The sequence below is a fragment of the Scyliorhinus torazame genome, chromosome 4 (assembly GCF_047496885.1).
Source record: "Scyliorhinus torazame isolate Kashiwa2021f chromosome 4, sScyTor2.1, whole genome shotgun sequence".
Taxonomy (NCBI): domain Eukaryota; kingdom Metazoa; phylum Chordata; class Chondrichthyes; order Carcharhiniformes; family Scyliorhinidae; genus Scyliorhinus; species Scyliorhinus torazame.
In genome coordinates this window covers 169,903,102-169,927,187 of record NC_092710.1, presented here as the reverse complement: position 1 = coordinate 169,927,187, position 24,086 = coordinate 169,903,102, and the positions used below count along the sequence as shown (strand labels likewise).

General features: G+C 47.4%; 1 pseudogene; it reads left to right on the top strand.

Annotated features, from left to right (window-relative positions):
* Positions 1 to 19,100: 19,100 nt before the first annotated feature.
* On the top strand, positions 19,101 to 20,836 carry LOC140411441 (centriole and centriolar satellite protein ofd1-like; annotated as a pseudogene).
* The last annotated feature ends 3,250 nt before the right edge of the window (positions 20,837 to 24,086 follow it).

Here is a 24,086-nt window from a genome sequence, read left to right as displayed (position 1 = left end):
ACAGGCACAGCAGTATCGATCATACCTGAGACAATTTATAATCAAAAGTTGAATAATCTGCCTTTAAAACCGTCAAATGTTATATATGTCAGAGGGCACACCATTAAAAGGATACATTGAGGTGAAAGTAGACGTAAATTGACAGACGGAGGAGTTGTCTCTTCACATTGTCTGTGGAAATCTTCCTGCTTGATTTGGTAGAGCATGGCTGAAAAAAACTGGGGAGCAATAAATCAACTGGCAGAGCCCAAGAACAACCTACAACAATTCCTTGAGAGGTGTTTGAAGATTCACTATGCTCCATGACTAGCGTTGAAGTACAATTAAAGATCAAGCCAAACATACACCAAAATGTCTCAAAGCTAGAACCATACCATTCACTATCAGGCCAAAAGTTGAAGAAGAACTAGAAAGGCTCAGTCACACAGGAATCATTGAACCAGTTGTTATGAGTGACTGGGCAACACCTACAGTTTCTAGACTGTAAACGCGATGGCTCAGTGGAGATTTTAAAACAACTGTAAACCCTGTATTGTGCTCAGATCACCATCCACTGCTGTTGATTGAAGACTTGTTTGCTGAAAGGTCTGGAGGACAGAAATTCAGTAAAATTGATTTACCTTAGGTGTATTTACAGATGAATGCAGCTGCAAATCACAGCCGCTACTCATTATCGTGAATCACAAATGTCTGTTTCGTTACAGAAGACTTCCTTTTGGGATAACATTTTCTCTCACACTTTTTCAGAGGTCCATGGATTAAATTCTGAGTGGGCTGAACGGAGTGCAATGTTATCTCGAAAACATTCTTATTACCAGTTTATGTGAACAGGAACACTTGAAGAACTTAGAATCTGCTCGGAAACGTGAACAAAAATATAGGGCTGGATTCTCCGATTTTGCGGCTATGTCTGGAGGAAGCGCCTGGTCTTACGACCAAAAAGTCGCCGATGCTCCTGCACCGATGGTCCGCTAGCAGCCGCGCCACGTAAAGACCCCACTTTACCAGCAGATACGGATGGAGAATAGCCGGGTCCATGGCCACACATGCGCACGGCTACGACCTGGGGCGGCCGCGCTGTACACATGGCGCCGGCCGCACATGGACCTGGCCTGCCAGATAGTGCCCCTTTTGCCACCCCAGACCACCCCTCACCAGTCCCCCCAGCCCCCACTAAAGCCCCCATTGCCAGCAGAATGGCATTCCCACCCCAACTGTGGCGGCGCTGGACACAGTCCGCAGCCGCCATGCGAGGTCCCCCAAAACGGAGAGGCCACGCGACCGACGCCGTCAGGAAGTCGGCCGATCGGGGGCAGAGCAGCGGGTGAAGGCCTCAGGTGATGTGCTGAGACCATCACAGTGGCATGCGGCGTACTCAGCGATTACGTCGGTTTTGAGGGGGCGGAACATTCGAAAAATGGCGCTGCCCCCGATTTCGGCGTAAAAGCGGATTCTCCGGCCAATTACCGAACGCGATTTCGGTATGGGCAATCGGGGAATCCCACCCATAATCTCTGAGTTAAAAAGGAAAAGTGAGACTTTTTCAAACATCCATAGATTTTGTGGGCCATCAATCGGTTTAAACATGGAGCTAAAGAAGATGACAGCAATATTAGAAGGACCCCATAACTAAAATAGTTTTTAAGATTAATCAATTATTATGATGAATGCATGCTGAATTTGGAAACTTTATTATGTGCCTTACAGGAATGGCACTGGTCAGAAGAATCCAAACGTTCAGACAATGAGGTAAAAGACAGACGTCAGAGCTGTTGGTTCACTAGATTATCATAGAATTTACAGTGCAGAAGGAGGCCATTCGGCCCATCGAGTCTGCACCGGCTCTTGGAAAGAGCACGCTACCCAAGGTCAACCCCTCCACCCGATCCCCATAACTCAGTAACCCCACCCAACACTAAGGGCAATTTTGGACACTAATGGCAATTTAGCATGGCCAATCCACCTAACCTGCACATCTTTGGACTATGGGAGGAAACCGGAGCACCCGGAGGAAACCCACGCACACACGGGGAGGATGTGCAGACTCCGCACAGACATTGACCCAAGCCAGAATCAAACCTGGGACCCTGGAGCTGTGAAGCAATTGTGCTATCCACAACGCTACCGTACTGCCCTAATCTCAAGATGAAGTTACAACTTGCTTGTGATGCATCACCCAATGTGGTTGGTACAGTTGTCTCGCACATAATGCCTCCAGGAGAGGAATAACTAATAGCATTTGCTTCACGCACTCTTACCAGCACTGAAACAATTACACTCAGCTCGAAAAAGAGGCTTTGAGCATCATTTTCGGGGTAAGAAGATTCCACCACAACCTTATCAACGTTATTTTACTCTTTTGATGGATCAGCAAACTTTGACGACAATCTTTTGGCCGTGTAGCGAGTCCTTCTTTCGCAGCTCATAGGTTACAAAGAGGGCCTTTGATATTGGTGGCACACATGTGCGGCAGCCGATAAAGCAAGTCACAGCAACATGCGCACTTTCTGATACTTTGTCAAGATTGCCCTTACAAGTCAAACAAGAAACTGAAAAACATTTTGGCAAAATTCTCACTTGTGGCTTCATCTCAAGTACAGAGATATACAAGAACTGATTCACTGATGAGGTCAATGATAAACATGTTCGTAAAAGGAACAATGTCAAATGTTCACTGTAAAAATCCAGACCTCAAGCCATAGATCACACCAAGATCTGAATTGACAAGTCAGAATTGAATTTTATTGTGGGGAATCTGAGTGATTATTCCTCTGCGTATGCAGAGTAAAATCCTTGACCAACTGCATGAAGGACATCTTAGTCAGGTGAGAATGAAGGAATTGACACAGTTATATTTGGTGACCAAATTAGATGCTCAAATCAAAGAGAAAGTGGGGCAATGTCAGTCCTGTGCAAAACCAAGAAATACTCCACCACTGCAACCATTATATCTGTGGGAATAGCTGACACAGCCAAATACTAATAATAATCTTTATTAGTGCCACAAGTAGCCTTACATTAACACTGCAATGATGTTACTATGAAAATCCCCTAGTCACCACATTCCGGCACCTGTTTGGGTACACCGAGGGAGAATTCAGAATGTCCAATTCATATTGGACAGCACGGTAGCATTGTGAATAGCACAATTGCTTCACAGCTCCAGGGTCTCAGGTTCGATTCCGGCTTGGGTCACTGTCTGTGCGGAGTCTGTACATCCTCCCCGTATGTGCGTGGGTTTCCTCCAGGTGCTCCGGTTTCCTCCCACAGTCCAAAGATGTGCAGGTTAGGTGGATTGACCATGATAAATTGCCCTTCATGTCCAAATTTGCCCTTAGTGTTGGGTGGGGTTACTGGGTTATGGGGATAGCGTGGAGATGTTGACCTTGGATAGGGTGCTCTTTCCAAGAGCCGGTGCAGACTTGATGGGCCGAATGGCCTCCTTCTGCACTTTAAATGCTATGATATAACAACCTGTCTTTCAGGACTTGTGGGAGGAAACCGGAGCACCCAGAGGAAACCCACGGAGACACGGGAAGAACGTGTAGACTCTGCACAGACAGTGACCCAAGCCGGGAATCGAACCTGGGACCCTAGCGCTGTGAAGCACTGATAACCACTGGGCAATCATGCTGCCTATGGGCGCCTATGTGGGTCCAGTGGAGGGTCACATGTTCCTAATGATTGTGGATGCGCACTCTAAATGGCCAGAAGTTATCATGAACACCACGATGACTGAACAACCCATTGAGAAGCTAGATGAAATATTCGCAAGGTTTGGTACACTGGAGCAGGTCATGAGTAACAATGGGCGGCATGTGGCACAGTGGTTAGCACTGTGCCTGCGGCGCTGAGGACCCGGGTTCAAATCCCGGCTCTGGGTCTCTATCCGTGTGGAGTTTGTACATTCTCCCCATGTCTATGTGGGTTTCACCCACAACCCAAAGATGTGCAGGTTAGGTGGATTGGCCACGCTAAATTGCCCCTTATTTGGAAAAAAAATTAATTGGGTAATCTACATTTTTTAAAAAAAATGAGTTACAATGGTGCTCAGTTCACTTGGAAGGAATTCAAGGACTACTGAAGAAGGAATGGTATATAGCACAAAATTCAGCTCCGTACCATCCTGCAATAAATGGGCTGACTGAACGGTTTGTTCAGTCATTGAAACATTCCATCAAGGCATCAAAGGACCAAGGTACATTGACAAGAAGAGTAAACAAATTCTTAATTACTTATTGGAACACTGCACACGCAACAACACAGAGTTCACCAGCAGTGCTGCTGTTCAAGAGGAAACTGAACAGTTTGGTTTGTTACTACCACCTGATACATCAGAGATTGTCAAACGACAACAACAAGCACAGATTGCTGGGAGAGAGAACAGAATATTTAATCGTGGATGGAGAGTGCTGGTCAGAAGCTGCACCACCTTCTATGATCCTAGCCAATACAGGTCCGATATCATATTCCATTCACACGGATGATGAAAGAGTTTGGCAATGCCATGCTCACCAGCTACGCGCTTCACAAAGTGAAATTGCGGAAAATTCTTGACGTATTTTCCTTGGACAATATAGACAGCGATACTTCAGAACGGAAGCCAGATGGAGAGACAAGTTCAGATTTTGTTTCTGATACTTCCCTTTGTTTCTGATACTTCCCAATACCTACATTGATGGACACTGGAATAACTTCCCAGGAAATCCCACTTACTGCAGGAAAAAAGGACACTTCAAAGTCTCGAGTAGCCAGTTTCCAGAACATCGAATACAACCTAAAAGGAATGAAAGTCCACCTGAGAGACTGTCTTATTGAGTTGTAAATATGTGTATAGAGATAATGGATAACTGAGACTGCTGTAAAAATGTTAAATAGTTATCATTGCATGAAAGAAGTAAAGGAAGTGGGGAGTTACTAAAGGGAATGGGGTATCAGAGAATACATTCCCGTACCAGCCTCCCCGAACAGGCGCCGGAATGTGGCGACTAGGGGCTTTTCACAGTAACTTCATTTGAAGCCTACTTGTGACAATAAGCGATTTTCATTTCATTTTTTCATACATTCCTGCTGGTGAAATATCACGTTATCTCTAGGGTCGTCAGTGTTGAGTGTTTGCTCCAGCTTAGATTGTATAAGCAACAGCCCTAATAAAACATCTCACCATGTTTGCAAGAATGCAGAGTGGGGGCACCTCTATACCTTGGACTGGATTCTCTGCTCCGCGACACCGGCAACACAGATTGCGATTGAGCAGAGAGTCCAGCCAAGATCGAGGTTCATGCTGGCGCCGAACAGACCGCTATGCTTTGGCTCCCCGCTGATGGTGGGATCAGGGATTGCGCATGCTCGCCTATGGGGGGAGACCCATTTGTATCCACTTAGCAGGCCCTGCTTCAGATTTTCCGATCCTTCTGGCTGTGAATCACATGGCGTGGAACACAACTGGACCTGAGGGCCACTCTCACTCCTACAATGCACAACCTGCCCACTCTTCCCCTACGAGACACCCCACCCCCCTCCAGTGACCCCCCTAAAATGGGAGATATACCCAGAGAATCCCCCCCCCCTTAAAACGGTAAACGCCCCAGAGGACGTTAGATATGGAGACTCTCCCTAGAGACCTCCTAGATAGGGTACACCCCATGAGATCACCTGAATAAGAGAACCCTCCACAGAGCAACAAAGACCCCTTAAGTAAAGGGACCCACCCCAATCTCCCCAACTAAAGGGACCCTCCGAGATCCCCTAACTAAAGGGACCCCCACAGAGATCCCCAAAGAGAGTTATGTACCTTCCAATCACCCCTTCACGTTTGAGTGATTTTTGAAGTGCTTCTGGAAATTGACAGCGCCTAACTCTCTTTGAAGTGGTTGATGCTTGTAAACATTGTGGTTAGAGCACTTTAGAGTTTAAGAATGATGAATGAAGCAAGGCTAACCCCGATGTTTTCCAACCACAGCCCATTGGGGGAAATTAACAAATGGCTTTGAGCTGGAGTATCTGAAGGGTTTAAACACTGGTCAATGCTTTTCTCTTTCCAGGAATTGACATGTGGTGCTTTCGCTGTCTGAGCTATCAGGTGTATACCCAGGTGAGTGTTTCAACAGTAGTGCTTTTCACTGTCCCTGTCTGGACTGCTCTCTAGCTTCCAGATAGGGGACTCTTTTCTAGAGGATCTGTGGCGGGGGGGTGGGGGGGGGGGTGTCTTTATTCCCAGGTCTCTGTACGGGGGTTCCTTTATTTAGAAGGTCTCTGTGGGGGATCACTATAGTTAGGGGGTCTCTGGGGGGGGAACTTCTTATCCAAGGGGTTTCTGGGAGGTGGGCAGATCTGGTCACCCAAGTACTTGGGGGAAGTGGGCGAAATCCAGAGACTCCAGGGGATGGGGGGGGGCGGGCTAGGTCACGATGCGGATAGGGGCAGGGGCTGTTTTGTGATGCTGGAGGGGTGGTCAGGTGCTGGACCTTGCTATCGGGCCATCCACTCCAAATGGTGGCTCAATAGCGGGATTCCCTTAAAATTACATGGCGAGGGATACTGAATTGCATCCAGTTCCAGCGGGAGAATATAGGGCGGGATTCTCCAAACCCCACTCGGCCGGAGAATTGCCGGGCGGGGTGGGCGGTGTGAATCCCGCCCCGCTGCCCCGCGCCGGCGCCGGTTTTTCGGCTGGGGCGGGAATCGCGCCACACAGTTCGGTGGCCGTTGGCAGCGCCCCCCCCCCCCCCCCGGCGATTCTCCGGCCTGCGATGGGCCGAGTGGCCGCCCTTTTTCGGCGGGTCCCGCCGGCGTACATTACACCAGGTCCATACCGGCGGGACCTGGCCCTGCAGGTGGCCTGTGGAGTCTGTGGGAGGGTGCGGGGGGATCTGGCCCCGGGGGGTCCCACACGGTGGCCTGGCCCGTGATCGGGGCCCAACGATCCGCGGGCGGGCCTGTGCCGTGGGGGCACTCTTTCCCTCCGCGCTGGCCGGAGCACACGCTGGCGCTCTCGCGCGTGCGCCAACTTGCACCGGCCGCCGGAGGCCCTTCGCCGCTGGTTGGCATGGCGCCTAGCCCTTCGGCACCGGCTGGTGCGGTGCCAACCCCGCCAGCACCGGCCTAGCCCCTGAAGATGCGGAGGATTCCGCACCTTCCGGGCGGCACGACGCCGGAGTGGTTCACGCCCCGCCGGTTAGGGGAGAATCCCGCCCTAGTCTCCCTAATGTAGAAGCCTAGCCACAGTCTCTCAAATGTAGAATCCCGGCCCTGGTCTCTTTGTGGCAAACTCAAAGGTATAACAAAGAGTTCACAGTTTTTATACTCTTTTAAGCAAAAGATGTTAAGACTTCGGAATGGAACATTCTGGGCGAAATTCTCCGGTAACGGCGCGATGTCCGCCAACTGGCACCCAAAATGGCGCAAATCAGTTGGGCATAGCGCCGCCCCAAAGGTGCGGAATGCTTCGCATCTTGGGGGGCCGAGTCCCAACCATAAGAGGCTAGGCCCGCGGCGGAAGAATTTCCGCCCCGCCAGCTGGCGCGGAAATGACATCTCCGGGCGGCGCATGCGCGGGAGCGTTAGCGGCCGCTGACGGCATTCCCGCGCATGCGCAGTGGAGGAAGTCTCTTCCGCCTCCGCCATGGTGGAGACCGTGGCGAAGGCGGAAGGGAAAGAGTGCCCCCATGGCACAGGCCCGCCCGTGAATCGGTGGGCCCCGATCGCATGCCAGGCGATCCCCCAGGACCCCCCCCAGGACCCCGGAGCCCGCCCGTGCTGCCTTGTCCCGCCGGTAAGGTAGGTGGTTTAATCTACGCCAGTGGGACAGGCATTTTAGCAGCGGGACTTCGGCCCATCCGGGCCGGAGAATCACGGGGGGGTTGGGGGGCCCGCCAACCGGCGCGGCGCGGCGCGATTCCCGCCCCCGCCGAATATCCGGTGCCGGAGAATTCGGCAACCGGCGGGGGCGGGATTCACGCCAGCCCCCGGCGATTCTCCGGCCCGACGGGGGTTTCTATTCAATGCATTCACTCCATCCTGCACCCCAAAGATTGGGAATCCCGATCGGGCAGATAATCCCACCTTGAGCGAAAAAGAAGATTAGTGCCAGGCGGCAGGCCCCACCAGCCATAGCGGGCTTCCCGTCCCAACATGAAAATGAAAACAGTTGATTTGCTTTGATTTGAATGCAATTAATGTCTGGAAGCCCAAATGCACCCCCCACAAACATTGTGCTCTGACCCCCACAGTGGGAACTCCATCGGGGCAGGCTTTGATGTTAGTATTGCTAAGCGCAGTCCTGACGTAATGAACCCAGAGGGTATCAAGGGGGTCAGCAGCACATTGCCCATGTGCCTTCTGCTGTTTCCAGGCTGCAGAGGAAGTGCCCTCCAAGGGTCGATCCTGGATAGCGTCCAGTGTCTGGTCTGCCCCTTCCAGCTCTGGACACCCAGAAGATTACTCTTGGCATGGTGACATCAGGCTTCCCTCTGTTCAAGGTTTTCATCCTGGTTTTACCTGTTTTAACTCTGAAGTGGTGAACTGCTCTGCCTGATAGATGATGAACAGACCAGGCAGTTCAGTGAAGAATCAAGGAAGGAATTGTATCCCTTTCTTCACATCATCTGCTCCCTCAAACCTATGCTTTCAAAACTATTGCTTTTTGAAGGGTCAGAGCCTTCCTAGAAAGCCCACAACTCTTGAAAAGGCTTGAAATCCCCTGGGATCTTTTGAAATGCTGAGCATTGATTCAATTTCACAGTGCAGGACTTTTAACTCGGCTTTGATTAACAGCTTTAACACAGCTGCCAGGAGGTTTGTTTATCTTTCCCTTCATGTTTATTGTATCTGAAGTGCCAACCATTGATCCTAGCCACAATGTTTATATACATTCTTGTCATGATTGACAGCTGCTGACCACTTCAAAGCAACTGTGGTTTCACTTCCTCTTTTCTAACTGCAGAAAGCACTTAGCATTGTTGAAGTGGTAGGCATGTGTCACTCATAACAAGAATGTTTATATACATTATGGGGGGAACGAAGGGGATAATGAGCTTAACTGAGGGGTTTGGGTGGGAGCGGTCAGGTATCCCGCATGTGTGCACGGTATGCGGTTGACCCACTATTCCCATGATGGGGGGAAGATGCCCCTCCTTGATGAGTGCTTGCCGGTGCTTCGCTTGTCAGCAGGGTATCAACATTTGCGTTGTGGGGGAGGGGGCCTGTCCCTGGATGCTGGGATCGGTTGCCCATTCAAAATGATGGTCCAACCTCAGTAACTGCAGAGAAACTGATATGTTTGGCACTCTGCATAATTTTCCACAGTCGAGCCATGAGAATTCCATTCTGACAAAGCTTCTCTGCCAATGGGACACAGTCCTGATTCTCTGCTGGTGGAAGCTCTCAGACTCTCTCACGGTGAATCTTTCTGGCATCAATGAATCCCCAGGTCAGCACGCATGAGTGCCAAAGCTCTCTCTATTTTGCACCAACCTGCGAATAGCAGGGCTGAAGCTGTTAGTGATTTATTTTACTTAATTTACCACAGTAGTTGTTCTTTGATTGAAAGTGTTGATTGCTTTTCATGCTGAAGGTTAACATTTCAGGACCCAGTGAATATGTAATTTATTTTACTGATAAACAAACAGTACCAAACAGGTTGCTCTCTCTTCAATTTGGCTCTGTGTATGTGTGGTTGTTATTCTCCAGGACACTCCTCTCCTCCTCCCATTGTTACACACATGCCTAGTACCTAGGGTTGTGGCACTTGTATGCCACAGTTGGGAGCTCTTTAAGGTAAGGACCATCCATGCCACCCAGCTGTCAGAAGGACAGCTGATTCAGTCAGTAACAATATCAACAAATGAACGGTTTCAGGCTGTGTTCGGATTTTGTAGAAAAATGTAGAGAGCTACCATCATCCTGAAAGTTACTCATGCGCCAGGGTCCCAGGTTTGATTCCCGGCTTGGTTCACTGTCTGTGCGGAGTCTGCACATTCTCCCCGTGTCTGCCTGGGTTTCCTCCGGGTGCTCCGATTTCCTTCCACAAGTCCCAAAATATGTGCTGTTAGTTGAATTGGACATTTGGAATTCTCCCTCTGGCACCGGAGTGTTGCGACGAGGGGATTTTTACCGTAACTTTTTCGCAGTGTTACTGTAAACCTACTTGTGACACTAATAATAAAGAAGAAGAAGATTAACATACTTATTTGTCAGTCACCTTCAATTTATATTAGGTAGCAGCCGAAAGCAGTATTAGATTAGCCAGTCGGATACACTCAGTAATGCAACAGCAAAAGTGAAACATCAGGGTAAAAGCATAATAAATACTGCCAGCGAGATAAATAATTGAAATTGAATTCCAGCTTTGTGACAAGATATTATTCTGCAAGGGCATATTTCGATAGCAGAAGATCAATAGCGATGCATGCATGCTGACTGTAGTCAAGGAGAAGATAATGGGCAAAATGCTTGGAGGGCCAATTCATTTTGGGCATGTTATCAGTGGTGCTTGTGGTGGATTGACCTCGAATGTTGATTGAAATTGTTTATTAAATATTGTCAGACATGTGGAGCTCACTATTCTTTGGCCCCTTTAGAATCTTCCTGACCCTCTTTGCATCAACCATAACTTACTGGTCACACTTCTTTTATATCACATCACCAAGGATAGAGCAGCTATTGAAAGGATTCAGAACAAAGCACACAAGATGATTGATAGAATGAAGGGATTGGATTAGGATACCATAAGACATAGGAGCAGAATTAGGCCACTCGGCCCATCGGGTCTGCTCCGCCATTCAATCATGGCTGATATTTTCTCATCCCCATTCTCCTGCCTTCTCCCTATAACCCTGACCCCCTTATTAGTCAAGAACCTATCTCACTCTGGCTTAAAAACACTGAGTTTGTGGCCTCGACAGCCTTCTGTGACAAAGTGGTCCACAGATTCACCACCCTCTGGTTGAAGAAATTCCTCCTCATCTTTATGTTAAAGGATCATCCCTTTGGTCTGAGATTGTATCCTCTGGTTCTAGTTTTTCCGACAAGTGGAAACATCCTCTCCACGTCCACTCTATCCAGGCCTTGCAGTATTCTGTAAGTTTTAATATGATCCCCCCTCATCCTTCTAAACTCCAATGAGTACAGACCAGAGTCCTCAACCGTTCCTCATACGACAAGCTCTTCATTCCAGGGAAAATTCTTGTGAACCTCCTCTGGACCCTTTCCAAGGCCAGCACGTCCTTCCTTAGATACGGGGTCAAAACTACTCACAATGCTCCAAATGGGGTCTGACCAGAGCCTTATACAACCTCAAAAGTCCATCCCTGGTCTTGTATTCTAGCCCATTTTGACATGAATGCTAACATTGCATTTACCTTCTTAACTGCCGACTGAACCTGCACATTAACCTTAAGAGAATAGTGAACAAGGACTCCCAAGTCCCTTTTTGTTTCTGATTTCCTAAGCATTTCCCCATTTAGGAAATAGTCTATGCCTAAATTCTTCTTTCTAAAGTGCATAAACTCACACTTTTCCACATTGTATTTCATTTGCCACTTCATTGCCCACTCTCCTAGCTTGTCCAAATCCTTCAGCAGCCCACTTGCTTCCTCAATAGTTCCTGTCCCTCGACAGATCTTTGTATCATCTGCAAACGTAGCAACAGTGCTTTCAGTTCCTTCTTCCAGATCATTAATGTATATTGTGAAAAGTTGTTGTCCCATCACAGACCCCTGATGCACACCACTAGTCACCGGCTGCCATCCTGAAAAAGACCCCTTTATCCCCACTCTCTGCCTTCTGCCAGTCAGCCAATCCTCTATCCATGACAGGAACTTACCCTGAACACCATGGGCTCTTAACTTATTTAACAGTCTCTTATGCGGCACCTTGTCAAAGGCCTTCTGGAAATCTAAATAAATCACGTCCACTGGTTCTCCTTTGTCTAACTTCCTTGTTACCTCCTCAAAGAACTCGAACAGATTTGAGAGACATGACCCCCCTTTGACAAAGCCGTGCTGACTCAGTCCGATTTTACCATTCACTTCCAAGTACTTCGCGATCTCATCTTTAATAACAGATTCTAAAATCTTACCAAGACCGAAGTCAGGCTAACCGGCCTACAATTTCCCATCTCCTGCCTCCCTCCCTTCTTAAATAGTGGTGTTACATTAGCCACTTTCCAGTCCTCTGGGACCGTTCCTGCCTCCACTGATTCCTGAAAGATCACCACCAATGCCTCCACAATTCCCTCGGCTATCTCTTTTAGGACGCTGGGGTGTAGTCCAGGTGAATACTCCACCTTCAGACCTTTCCGTTTCCCTAGAAACTTCTCCTTAATGATGGCCACTGCATTCACCTCTCCCCCCTGTTTCTCTTGGAGCTCTGGCATCCCACTGATGTCTTCCACCGTGAAGACTGATGCAAAGAAACTATTTAGTTCGCCTGCCATTTCTTTGTTTCCTATTATTACTTCTCCAGCCACATTTTCCAGTGGTCCAATACCTATTTATGCCTCTTTCTTACCTTTTATACATTGAAAGAAACTCTTCCTATCTTCTTTTATATTACTAGCTAGCTTGCACTCATATTTCATCTTTTCTCCTCTTATTGATTTTTTAGTTGTCCTCTGCTCACTTTTAAATGATTCCCAATCCTCTGGCTTCCCACTAATCCTTGCCACTTTGTATGCTTTTTCTTTTGCTTTTATGCTGCCCTTGACTTCCCTCGTCAACCATGGATGCCTTGTCCTGCCCTTAGCATGTTTCCTCCTTCTTAGGATGAATTTCTGCTGTGCCTCCCGAATAACCCCCCAAAAACTCCTGCCATTGCTGTTCCACTGTCTTCCCTGCTAGGCTCCTTTTCCAATCACCTCTGGCCAGCTCCTCCCTCATGTCTTTGTAGTTACCCTTATTTAATTGTAATACCGTTACATCTGACTCCAGCTTTCCCTCTCAAACTGCAGGGTAAATTCTATCATATTGTGGTCACTGCTCCCAAAGGGTTCCTTCACCTTAAGATCCCTAATCAAGTCGGCCTCATTACACATCATCAAATCCAGAATTGCCTGACCCCTTAGTGGGCTGTACCACAAGCTGCTCCAAAGAAACATCTCTTAAATATTCCACAAATTCCTTTCCTTGGGATCCACTACCAACCTGATTTTCCCAGTCCACGTGCATATTGAAGTCGCCCATGATTATTGTGATATTGCCTTTTTATATGCTTTACCTCCTGATTTATTTTCTTCCCACATCCTGACTACTGCTAGGGGGCCTGCACATAACTCCTATCAGGGTCTTTTTACCTTTGCGATTCCTCAACCCTACCCACAGAGATTCTATGCTTTCTGATTCTGTTTACTCCTTGCTATTGATTTAACTTCATTCCTTACTAACAATGCAACCCCGCCCCCGTTGCCCATCTGCCTGTCCTTTCAATAGGACACATATCCGTGTATATTTAGATCCCAGCCCTGATCCCCTTGTAGCCACGTCTCTGAGATGCCCACAACATTGTACCGGCCAATTTCAATGTGCACAACAAACTAATTTACCTTGTTCCGTATACTGCGCGCATTAAGGTACAACACCATTAGCCCTGCATTGGCCACCTCCCTTTTCACACTTGTCACCTTTTTTGTTCTGTCAGAAGGTGATGTTCTATTATTCTTGTTCCCTATTTCCCCTTCAGTTATGACACCTTCTAAGCTAACACTCCGGTTCCTACGCTCCTGCCATATTAGTTTAAATCCTCCCAAGTGACACTAGCAAACCTCCCATCCAGGATTTGGTGCCCCTCGAGTTTAGATGCAACCCATCCTTCTTGTACAGGTCGCACCTGCCCCAGAAGAGATCCCAATGGTTCAGAAATTTGAAAGCCTCCCTCGTACACCACTGGTTTAGCCACGTGTTTAGCTGTACTATCTTCCTATTTATAGCCTCACTGGCACGTGGCACAGGGAGTAATCCTGAGATTACAACCTTAGAAGTCCTGCTTCTTCGCTTACTGCCTAACTCCCTGAACTCCTTCTGCAGGACCTCATCACTCTTCCTGCCTATATCGTTAGTACCTATTTGTACTATGAACTCTGGCTGTTCACACTCCCCCTTCAGGATGTCCTGTGTTTGTTCAGAGACATCCTTGACCCTGGCACCAGGGAGGCTACATACCATCCTGGAGTCTCTTTCACTTCCACAGAAGCACCTATCTGTGCCCCTTACTATAGAGTCCCCTATAACTATCGCTCTCCTTCACTTTGCCCTCCCCTGCTGAGCAACAGAGCCAGTTGTGGTGCCACTGTTCTGGCTGCTGTTGTTTTCCACTGATAGGCTATCTCTTCCAACAGTATCCAAAAAGGTATACCTGTTAGAGAGGGGACAACCACAGAGGATTCCTGCACTGACTGCCTGCCCTTTCTCGCGGTCACCCATCTGTCTGCCTGCATATTGGACGTGACCTATAACTCCTATCAATGACGTTTTCCGCCACCTGCATGCATCCAACTGCTGCTCCAACCGAATCACGCGGCCTGTGAGGAGCTGCCATTGGTTACACTTGCTGCCGATGTAGTCGACCGGAACACTGGAAGCATCTCAGATCTGCCACATCTCACAGTTGGAACACTGCACCCCGCTGAGTGACATTTATGCACTAATTACTTAATTTAAAATAAACACTTGAATTATTGTTAGATTGAGTTACAATTAACTATATGGCCCTGATGCTAGATGTAAAATTAAATGCTAAATTCTAATCTCTGCCCTCAGGTTTAGTTACTCCACTATCTACTTAATCAATTAGATTTAATAACTTTTTCAATGTTTTTTTTCCAAATTTAACAGTTTCCCAACCGGCCAATCAGGTCACAGCTTTACTGTGATGTCACTTCAGTTTCCCCCCCCCCCCCCCCAATTGGAAAAGGTTTAAGGAACAATTATGTAGACTGAGCACATTCTAACTGGAAAAGACGGATTGGGAAGTGGCATGCTTGCTTTGAGGATTGTAAAGGAAATAGATGATGTTGACAATGACAAGTTGATTCGCCTTTTCCAGAAGAGTGGAACCAGGGAGCATGGCCTGCTGTTGAAGAGGATAAATTCATTGGGTTGGATTTAATCAGCCATCTGAAGACGTGCTGGAATGCAGGAGGCCTTGTAAAAAAGTAAGTGGAATGTATCAGGAGGGAAGTCAAGGGATGTCCTGTAAGGGCTCTTCCTGTTGATTCCCTTATGTCCCATTTCTTTTATTTTGTCATTATTTATTTATTTGTCATTTGTTTTCCAATTAAGGGACAACTTAACGTAGCCAATCCACCTACCCAGCACATCTTTGGGTTGGGGGGACGAGATCCACGCAGACGCGGGGAGAATGTGCAAATTCCACACGGACAGTGACCTGGGGCCGGGATTGAACCCAGATGCTCGGCGCCGTGAGGCAGCAGTGCAAACTACTGTGCCACCTTGCTGCCCTGCCATTATCATTTTTGATCCATGGATATTTAATGGAAATGTACCTTTAAGTTGAGCAGAGGAAATGAGGAATTCAAAAGTTACAAAATCGTACACTGTGCTAGCTTTTGAACAGCTGAACTCAGACTTTTTGGCACCCGAGATATCGGAGGAACTCGGTTCGATTGGTTGGCTGGTGACCAATGAGTTTGCCAGAAGGCCATATTTTGCCTGGTGACAGGCGGCAATTGTCCCTATCTGAGTGGGATGGTTTTCAGAGTACCAAGAAAAGGACAGTCTGGGCCTGGATGCTCAAGAAGAAACTGTGAGAGTCTCTTTCTCTCTTTTGCTCTTTACAATAGCTGCATAGCTGCTGCATTTCTGTGCCGACAGAGAACCAGGATGAATCTACAGTGCAAACCATTACAGAGCAAAAGCAGAAACCTCAAACTGACGGTGTAAATTAAAGGAAGGTGTGTTAGAACATAACCACCTGAAACAAAGACTTATCATTTTTACTTTCATCATTATTTTTACACCCTTCTTTTCCCATCTGTGTTTGTTTATTTTTCTTGTGTGTGTGTGTGTGTATAAATAGACGGTGGGGGCGAGTTAAAGAGGGAGTTTAGGAATTAGATAATAGTTAACCAGTTGTATTTGCTGCATATTGAATTCTAGCTACTGTTATTAAGAAAATTGATTGTATTTAAATTTACAAATCTGGGGCGAAATTCTCCGGAAACGGCGCGATGTCCGCCGACTGGCGCCCAAAACGGCGCCAATCAGACGGGCATCGCGCCGCCCCAAAGGTGCGGAATGCACCGCATCTTTGGGGGCCAAGCTCCAACATTGAGGGGCTAGGTCGGCGCCGGACGAATTTCCGCCCCGCCAGCTGGCGGAAACGGCCTTTGTTGCCCCGCCAGCTGGCGCGGAAATGACATCTCCGGGTGGCGCATGCGCGGGAGCGTCAGCGGCCACTGACAGTTTCCCACGCATGCGCAGTGGAGGGAGTCCCACCGTGGCAGAGGCGGAAGGGAAAGAGTGCCCCCATGGCACAGGCCCGCCCGCGGATCGGTGGGCCCCGATCGTGGGCCAGGCCACCGTGGGGGGACCCCCCGGGGTCAGATCGCCCCAGGACCCCGGAGCCCGCCCACGCCGCCTTGTCCCGCCGGTAAGGTAGGTGATTTAATTTACGCCGGCGGGACAGGCAATTTATCGGTGGGACTTCGGCCCATCTGGGCCGGAGAATCGAGCGGGGGGGCCCGCCAACCGGCGTGGCGCGATTCCCGCCCCCGCCAAATCTCCGGTGCCGGAGACCTCGGCAACCGGCGGGGGCGGGATTCACGCCAGCCCACGGCGATTCTCCGACCCGGCGGGGGGTCGGAGAATGTCGCCCCTCGTGACTGCAGTTACTGGGCAGCCAAAGGCCAAAGACTTTGGGTGTTTTCTCTAAGAATTATTTGTTTATTTCAATTGCGTTGTGACCCCGAGTCAAGTAGGGCTGGAATTGACCGCGAACTAGCCCAGGGGATCCTAACATAATTTGGGGGCTCAGTTCTGTGGTCTTTGGAATGGTAGATGGCGATATTTGGGTTACAGTATAAATTAAAAAGAGACAATAGGTTTGAGGTAATTTAACAGGATGGCTCTGGTAGCTGCAAAAGGTTTTCTTCAGGTGAATGACTAGTCTTTGGTTTGTTTAAAAGGGCTTCAAAAAGACAAGCTAATCGAATTGGCAGGTGAATTATAAATAGAGGTGCCAGCTAAAGCTAGGAAAGGAGAGATAACTAAAGCAATTGCTCAGTATTTAAATTTGAAAGAAATGCCAGAAACACAGCCTGGGTCATGGCAACAAACCATAGAATTAGCTAAAATCCAGTTACAAATGAAATAATTGGAAATGCAGAAAAAATGAAAAATTAAAGGGATGGATTCTCCGGTTGGCAATGCTGAAATCGCGTTCGGCGAACGGCTGGAGAATCCAAGTTTACGACCAAATCGGGGGCGGCACAGCTTTCGAGATGCTCCACAACCTCAAAAGCAACGTACTCGAGGATTACGCCGCGCCGTTCATCGACGGCCTTAGGACATTGCCTGAGGCCCGTCCCGATACTCCGCCACCGACCGGCCGAATTCCCGACGGCGTGCGTCTCTCATGGTCTCATCCGTCGGGAACGCAGTGTGGCGGCTGCGGACTCAGTCCAGCGCTGCCACAGTCGGGGGAGGGACAATCCACGGGCAGGGGGGAACTTATTCATGGCTGAAGGCACTGTGAGGGGTAGTCCGAGGTGCTTGAGCCGGCAGGGTTATTCTGGGGAGATATGAATTGGTTCCTGAAGCATTTAGGTAAAAGTTTTGAAATTTAAGGGGATAGCTGGGAAAGACATACTCCGAATTTGAAAGGGTAAAACAGAACAATTTTAATAGATGGGTACGAGCATTGGGTGTTGCACCTACCTATGAGGCTCTGAGAGAGATCATTCTCTTGAATGAATTTAAGAATTCCCTACATTCTGTGATAAGAATCCATGTTGAAGACCAAACGCTGATGACTACTAGACGAGCAGCAATGATGGCTGACGATTATGAGCTGATCCATAAATTTAAACCTTTGTATCGTCACCCCCATAATTTTGAAAAGGCCTGGAAGTGGGAGAGTGAAAGGAAGGCAGGTATCCAGGGTAAGGAACGGATAGCCAGGAATGTCCTGAGATCTCCTCCTCAGACTAGGAAGGAAGGTACTGAGGGTGAAGGTGAAACTCGAAAGCCTAAGTTTTACCATTGTCATAAGGTGGGACACGTTTGTTCAGCGTGTTAGAAGTTGCAAGGCGGGCTCATGGAACTTATTGTCATTCATAAGGAAGATTCTGAAAAGGGAACAAAATTGGAGAATACTACAGGGCAGACTGTAACTCTGACTGGACTTAGGAGACCTGATGTATTAAACACTGCTGTGGGAGCAGGTGTGATGAATGAGATAGATGAGAGATATACAGGGTTTTTTTCTAAGGGGAAGATCAGCCCATTTTCATCAACTGATGTAGCCAAACCCACAACTAGGGGCTGGTTTAGCTCACTGGGCTAACTCGCTGGCTTTTAAAGCAGACCAAGGCAAGCCAGCAGCACGGTTCAATTCCCGTACCAGGCGCCGGAATGTGGCGACTAGGGGCTTTTCACAGTAACTTCTTTGAAGCCTACTTGTGACAATAAGCAATTTTCATTTCATTTCAACTATTTTAAAGGGGCACAGGTGTTGTGCAAACTCTCCTACTTGAGAGGTATTTGGCTTTCTCTCCAGAGAAAGCTGAAGTGTTCATGAATGCGATAAATGGAGATTATATCCTGTTTCCATTGTTTGAAATACAATCGAAGTAGTGTGATTAATGTCAGGTCCAGGAGTTGTCAGAGGGGTTAAGTAGTTACCAGTGGACAGATTAAACTTACTTTTGCGGAATGATTTGGCAGGAGGGATGGTTGTAGCTTCACCCATGATTACAAAGAGTCTAGGGGAAGATAAGGAGACAGAAAAGTTACAGGAACAGTTCCTGATATTTTTCTATCGTATGTGGTGACCAGGGCAATGGCTAAACAAAGATCACCACAAGAGGTTAAAGTCATGCCACAATCAGATAGTAGAGTAGTCAAAATTATTCTTGTGGATGAGGAATGGGCGATTGTTCATCAGATAGGGTACCACCCAAATATCGTCTGGAAGTGCTGTGGATAGAACATGAGATACAAACGGCAGGACATGTGGGAATTCAGAAAACTCAGACCAGTTGCCTTCCAGAGTACAAGGAATCTATTGTTGATAAACTTCAAATGGCTGATGAAGAATATTCAACTTTTCATTCAACAAATTTACAAGATGATTTTTGGGAAACACATTTGCTTGTATATCGCAATCAAAAAGACCGGCTTCAGGCTGACATGTCGCAAGAGCTGCAGCATTTTAAGGATTTTAAATTGGCTAAGGTTTGGATTCAGGAGAAAGAGCATTCACAGAAGAATATAGAAGAGCATAGATCAAAGCCAGATAAAATGTACCAGATGCAGTCTGAAACATTGATCACAAAAGAGAAAAATGCTATTGAGAGACCTCAGAAACAACAGGAGGTTGAGGAAAAAGAAATCTATACGCAGAGATAAAGTTGACTGAAAGAGCTGAAACTGCAAAATCGAGAGGTCAAATTTAGACAATTAATTGAAACCTTTGAACTGTCTCAGAATTTGCGTGACCAAAGGAACAAGAGTTTAGAACAGGATCTCTGGAGATGGGAGCTGGCAGTGAAAAGCATTGAGGGGACTTACGAGCAAAAGCTGAAGAATGAGCTGTGCAGGTGTCAGCTGGAACTACAGGAAGGGTATTGTAAAGGAACTGAGAAAATAACAGTGAATGAGAAAGTAATTGAAGCAGAGGTAGCTCGATTACATGAAGAGTCTGTTATCATCCATTCACCTGATGAAGGAACTGCACTCCGAAAACTAGTGATTGGAAACAAACCTGTTGGACTTTAACCTGGTGTTGTAAGACCTCTTACTGTGCGCATTCTAAAAGAGAGGAACTCCAGGAAACCCGCGTTTAAGTTAAGAAGTTGGAGGTGGAACTGAATGCAGCTGCAGCCCAAGTTTGTTTGCTAATGAAGCAGAGTGGTTTGCTGAATGAATAGTTAATGGTAGCACAGTGGTTAGCACTGTTGCTTCACAGATTCACAGTCCCAGGTTCGATTCTCGTCTTGGATCACTGTCTGTGCAGAGCCTGCAAATTCTTCCCGTGCCTGCGAGGGTTTCCATCCGGTTTCCTCCCACAAGTTCCAAAAGACGTGCTTGTTAGCTGAATTGGACATTCTGAATTCTCCCTTTGTGTACCCGAACAGGCGCCGGAATGTGGTGACTAGGGGCTTTTCACAGTAATTTCATTGCAGTGTTAATGTAAGCCTACTTGTGACAATAATAAAAAATAAACATAAAATCATCTTTATTGTCACAAGTAGGCTTACATTACCACTGCAATGAAGTTACTGCGAAAAGCCCCTAAAGATCATTATTCTGAAAGGACATAGCAGATTATGCATCATTAAAGAGAGAAATTACAGAGCTTCAGGCTGAGATCAACACGTTGAGGAAGCAGCTAGATGAGGCTGAAAATCAGAAACTGTGAAACGCTGAATCAACCTACTGCTGCTCATTTAGCTCTTCAAGCTGAATTGAAGAAAACAGAATATCCCAGAAAGCTTGCTCAGGGTGAATATCAAAACCATAAATGGATACCAGAGCAACAACTACAGAATGAGGTAGAGCACTATAGTAAGGTCAGAAGGCAACTCTTGAAGTATGAAGATCAAACGAGAAGACTGAATGGACAAGTTAATAACTTGAAACTTCAGCTGCGACAGACATAGTTAGGTGTTGAGGGCTCATTTCTGGCCTCTATCCCCAGTGCACCTGAATGTCAAACGTCAATAACAATCCATGAAATCCAATCCTATGATATCCATGTAGTCAACGCTGAAAACTTTCCTTTACCTGTCAACTATGGAGCCAATGAAAGATCAGAAAAACTCTGGTAGATAATACCGTGCCTCAACAATTCAAAGAAAAGAACTGGTTGAGCAACTAGGTGGCTACTGTGAAATTGTCTAAGAATTCATTTCAACACTCGACTAGAATATGTCCCACTGATGGGAGGAAAATGTGAATAGAGCATCTGTTTCTTCGCAAGATCAAGAAGTAATTTTATCACTGCCAGATACATCTAAATTCAAAGCTACAGAAAAAAAGAAGAAAATACAAAGGAGGAGAAGAAAAGACACGTGAAGATCAGAGACAGAGAGATAAGAAGAAACGATGACTGGAAAGATAGGAAACAAGCGGAAACGGTGTGGTCCACACCTTCCAATTAGAGTTTGGGAGACTGAGAGCCATATTATGAAGCAAGCCAGTTGGCAGTTCTCGACTTTTCCAAGCCATTTAAATGGCCATGGATGCCAGTGACCTGACTGCAGGGGAAGTGCTACAAGAAGACAATGATGCAGGAATAGAGAGGCCAGTGGGATATTTTTCAAAAAAATTAAGTCCATGCTAAGGAAAGTAATGCAGCACTGAAATGGGAAATTGAAGGGTGGCAGACTGGACTGATGCCATGAGAGATGTGGTAACTTACTCTTGCAGCTCGTTTGAGGTCGTTGGACTTTTTCCGATATTGGACGGCAGTTTTCCTGATCACGCTGCCTGCACTCAATGCAGCTGTCGTTGCCTTTCAGGTGGCATTGCTAACCTTGCTAATGGTTGTCTGACCCCCTCAGGGGAACAGTGTGTTCCCCTCTCATCCATGGCATTGGGAAGTCTGGCCAGATTGACACCCCCAAAGCGAGGAACTTGTCTCGGCGTTGCCATCCTTGTGTCTTGACTGGGAAAGAGTGTTGAGGGAGCATTGAAAAGCAATTTCCCTTGTTAGCAGCAATTAGCTGATGGGCAAGTCGGACGAATCAGATGGCGAGGGAGCCAGGCATGGTGGGTTTCACGTAGGGGCTCATTTTTGGAACTTTATTTTTCAGCAATGGTGAGTTGAACTCACCAGCGAGACCGACTCCTCAGAGATCGGGCCGCCATTTTGAAAGGGTGACCCGTTGATAAGTGAGCTTGAGGGTTCCCCAAATCCCCCAACCACAAACGATAAATGTCACCTCCCGCACACATGGATATTACTCCCCCCCCCCAGTGAGGACACACCGCAGTGCCGCAGTGGGGCCACTGACGGCCCTTATCTTTTCAGGTCAACTCACCTTTTGGGCACCCTCCCCCGCTTTCAGGACCCCCCACCCTTCACACTACAACCTTTCATGGGCATGGTTCCCCTCTGATCCTGACCCTTGGCAGTGCCACCCTGGTATCCTTCCAGCCTGGTACCACCCCAGCAATTTCAGGGTGGCGGTGCCAATGTGCCAGGCTGGCAGTGCAAAGGTGCCCAGGTGCCATCTGAAGAACCAGGGTGCCAGCATGCTCGGTCCCCAGCTACCTGGGGGTCCCCACTGGCTTGGGTGACCCCCAGGTGTTGTTATGCCTGGTCCACGTTTTTGTGGACCATCACTAAAAGGCACCCAGTCAAGACCTCACTAGGAAGGCCCATTAGTTCAGAGCACCAGGAGAATCCAGAGCATACATATTTAAATGAGCCTAATGGGTCATTTAAATATGCTGATCTGGATCTCGCCCAGCCCGAATCCAGATCACCCCTAGCGTCTTGCCAGGTTCGGCTGAATCACATGAAATGATTCGCTATTTAATGGCCTCGTCACAACACCAAGTTGGGCGCAATGAGGTCGGTAAATCACACCCCTGTGTTAGACTCTGCATCCCAACAAGCCAGATGACAGAATTTTAATTAATTTAAAAAAAATCTGGAATCAAAAGTCTACCGATGATCATAAACCTATCAATAAATGTTGTAAAAGCCCATCTGGTTCATTAATCCACTTTCTGGAAGAAAATCTGCTGTCTTTATCTTGTCTCGCCTACATGTGACTTCAGCTCCACAGCAATGTCCAGTTGACTCTGAAATGTCCTCTCAAGGGCAAAGGGAGGTGAAAGATAAATGCTGGCCAAGGTCAGCGACGCCCACATCCCGTAAATTAATTTTTAAAATGCAAATAGTTTAAAAAGCCACTGACGAACCCACAGTTGAGACAGCTGGGCTCTCTCATTCTATGGGACTCCACTGCTCCTGACAAGTCAGATCACAAAGATTCCACCAACAGAGTTCTACAACTGTATAATCCCTGCTAAACATGGAAATCTACATGGGAGAAGTCGCACATAAAATATAGGGAAAATGTCTCACTGTATGGAATGCAGATCCAATGGCTTTCTTTTTACCCTTCTCTCATTATCTATAAATTATAGCCCATATTTTCCATGGAGTCATCAAGGTCTTGCAGTCTTGTGCTGCAGTATGAGGAAAGTACATTAATGTGACTCCTATGAATCACATGTTCTTCTGTTTCCTAATTCAGAGATTATTTGGTATAAAATTTGCAGTGATTTTCATCAAAAACATTCATGCTTCCAACATATTAAGAAAATATTTATTAAGATCCTGGACTTCCCTGAGTTACAAAACATAAACCTGAATTTTTTGTTTGGCAGAGGCTCAAACCCCCCCATCTGGAGAGCTGGTGGGGAACCAATCCCTGCTGACTCAGACAGGGCCATTGCCGTTTTACACTCTAATAAGTGTTGATTAACAGCAGGTGGGCTTTCTGTCCTCACTTGGATAGAAGTCTCGCCTTGGAGATCTGCCAATCAATCAGATTGGCCAACAGCTCTCCAGCCCATCCAGACCCAGCCCTGCAGTGGCTGGAAGAGGCACTGGAGTGCCACTCCTGGGATGAAGTTTTGAGACCTGGACGGCAGATAAGTGTGGAGATTAAAAGGAGGGGCAGAATGGGTCTCCCGTGGGATTGCTAGGGCAGTGATTGGGTTATCAGGGCATAGGTTGGGCAGGGATGATGGTCAGGAGGTGTCCAGTACTTGAGGGGAGAGTGCCCCTGGTCAGAAGGGAGATTCCTCTTCGATACAAAGAGCCACAGCTCATTGATTCTCTCTAAGTCTTTCACAATCAATATATATCCCTGCAGAGTAACAATTTTGCCC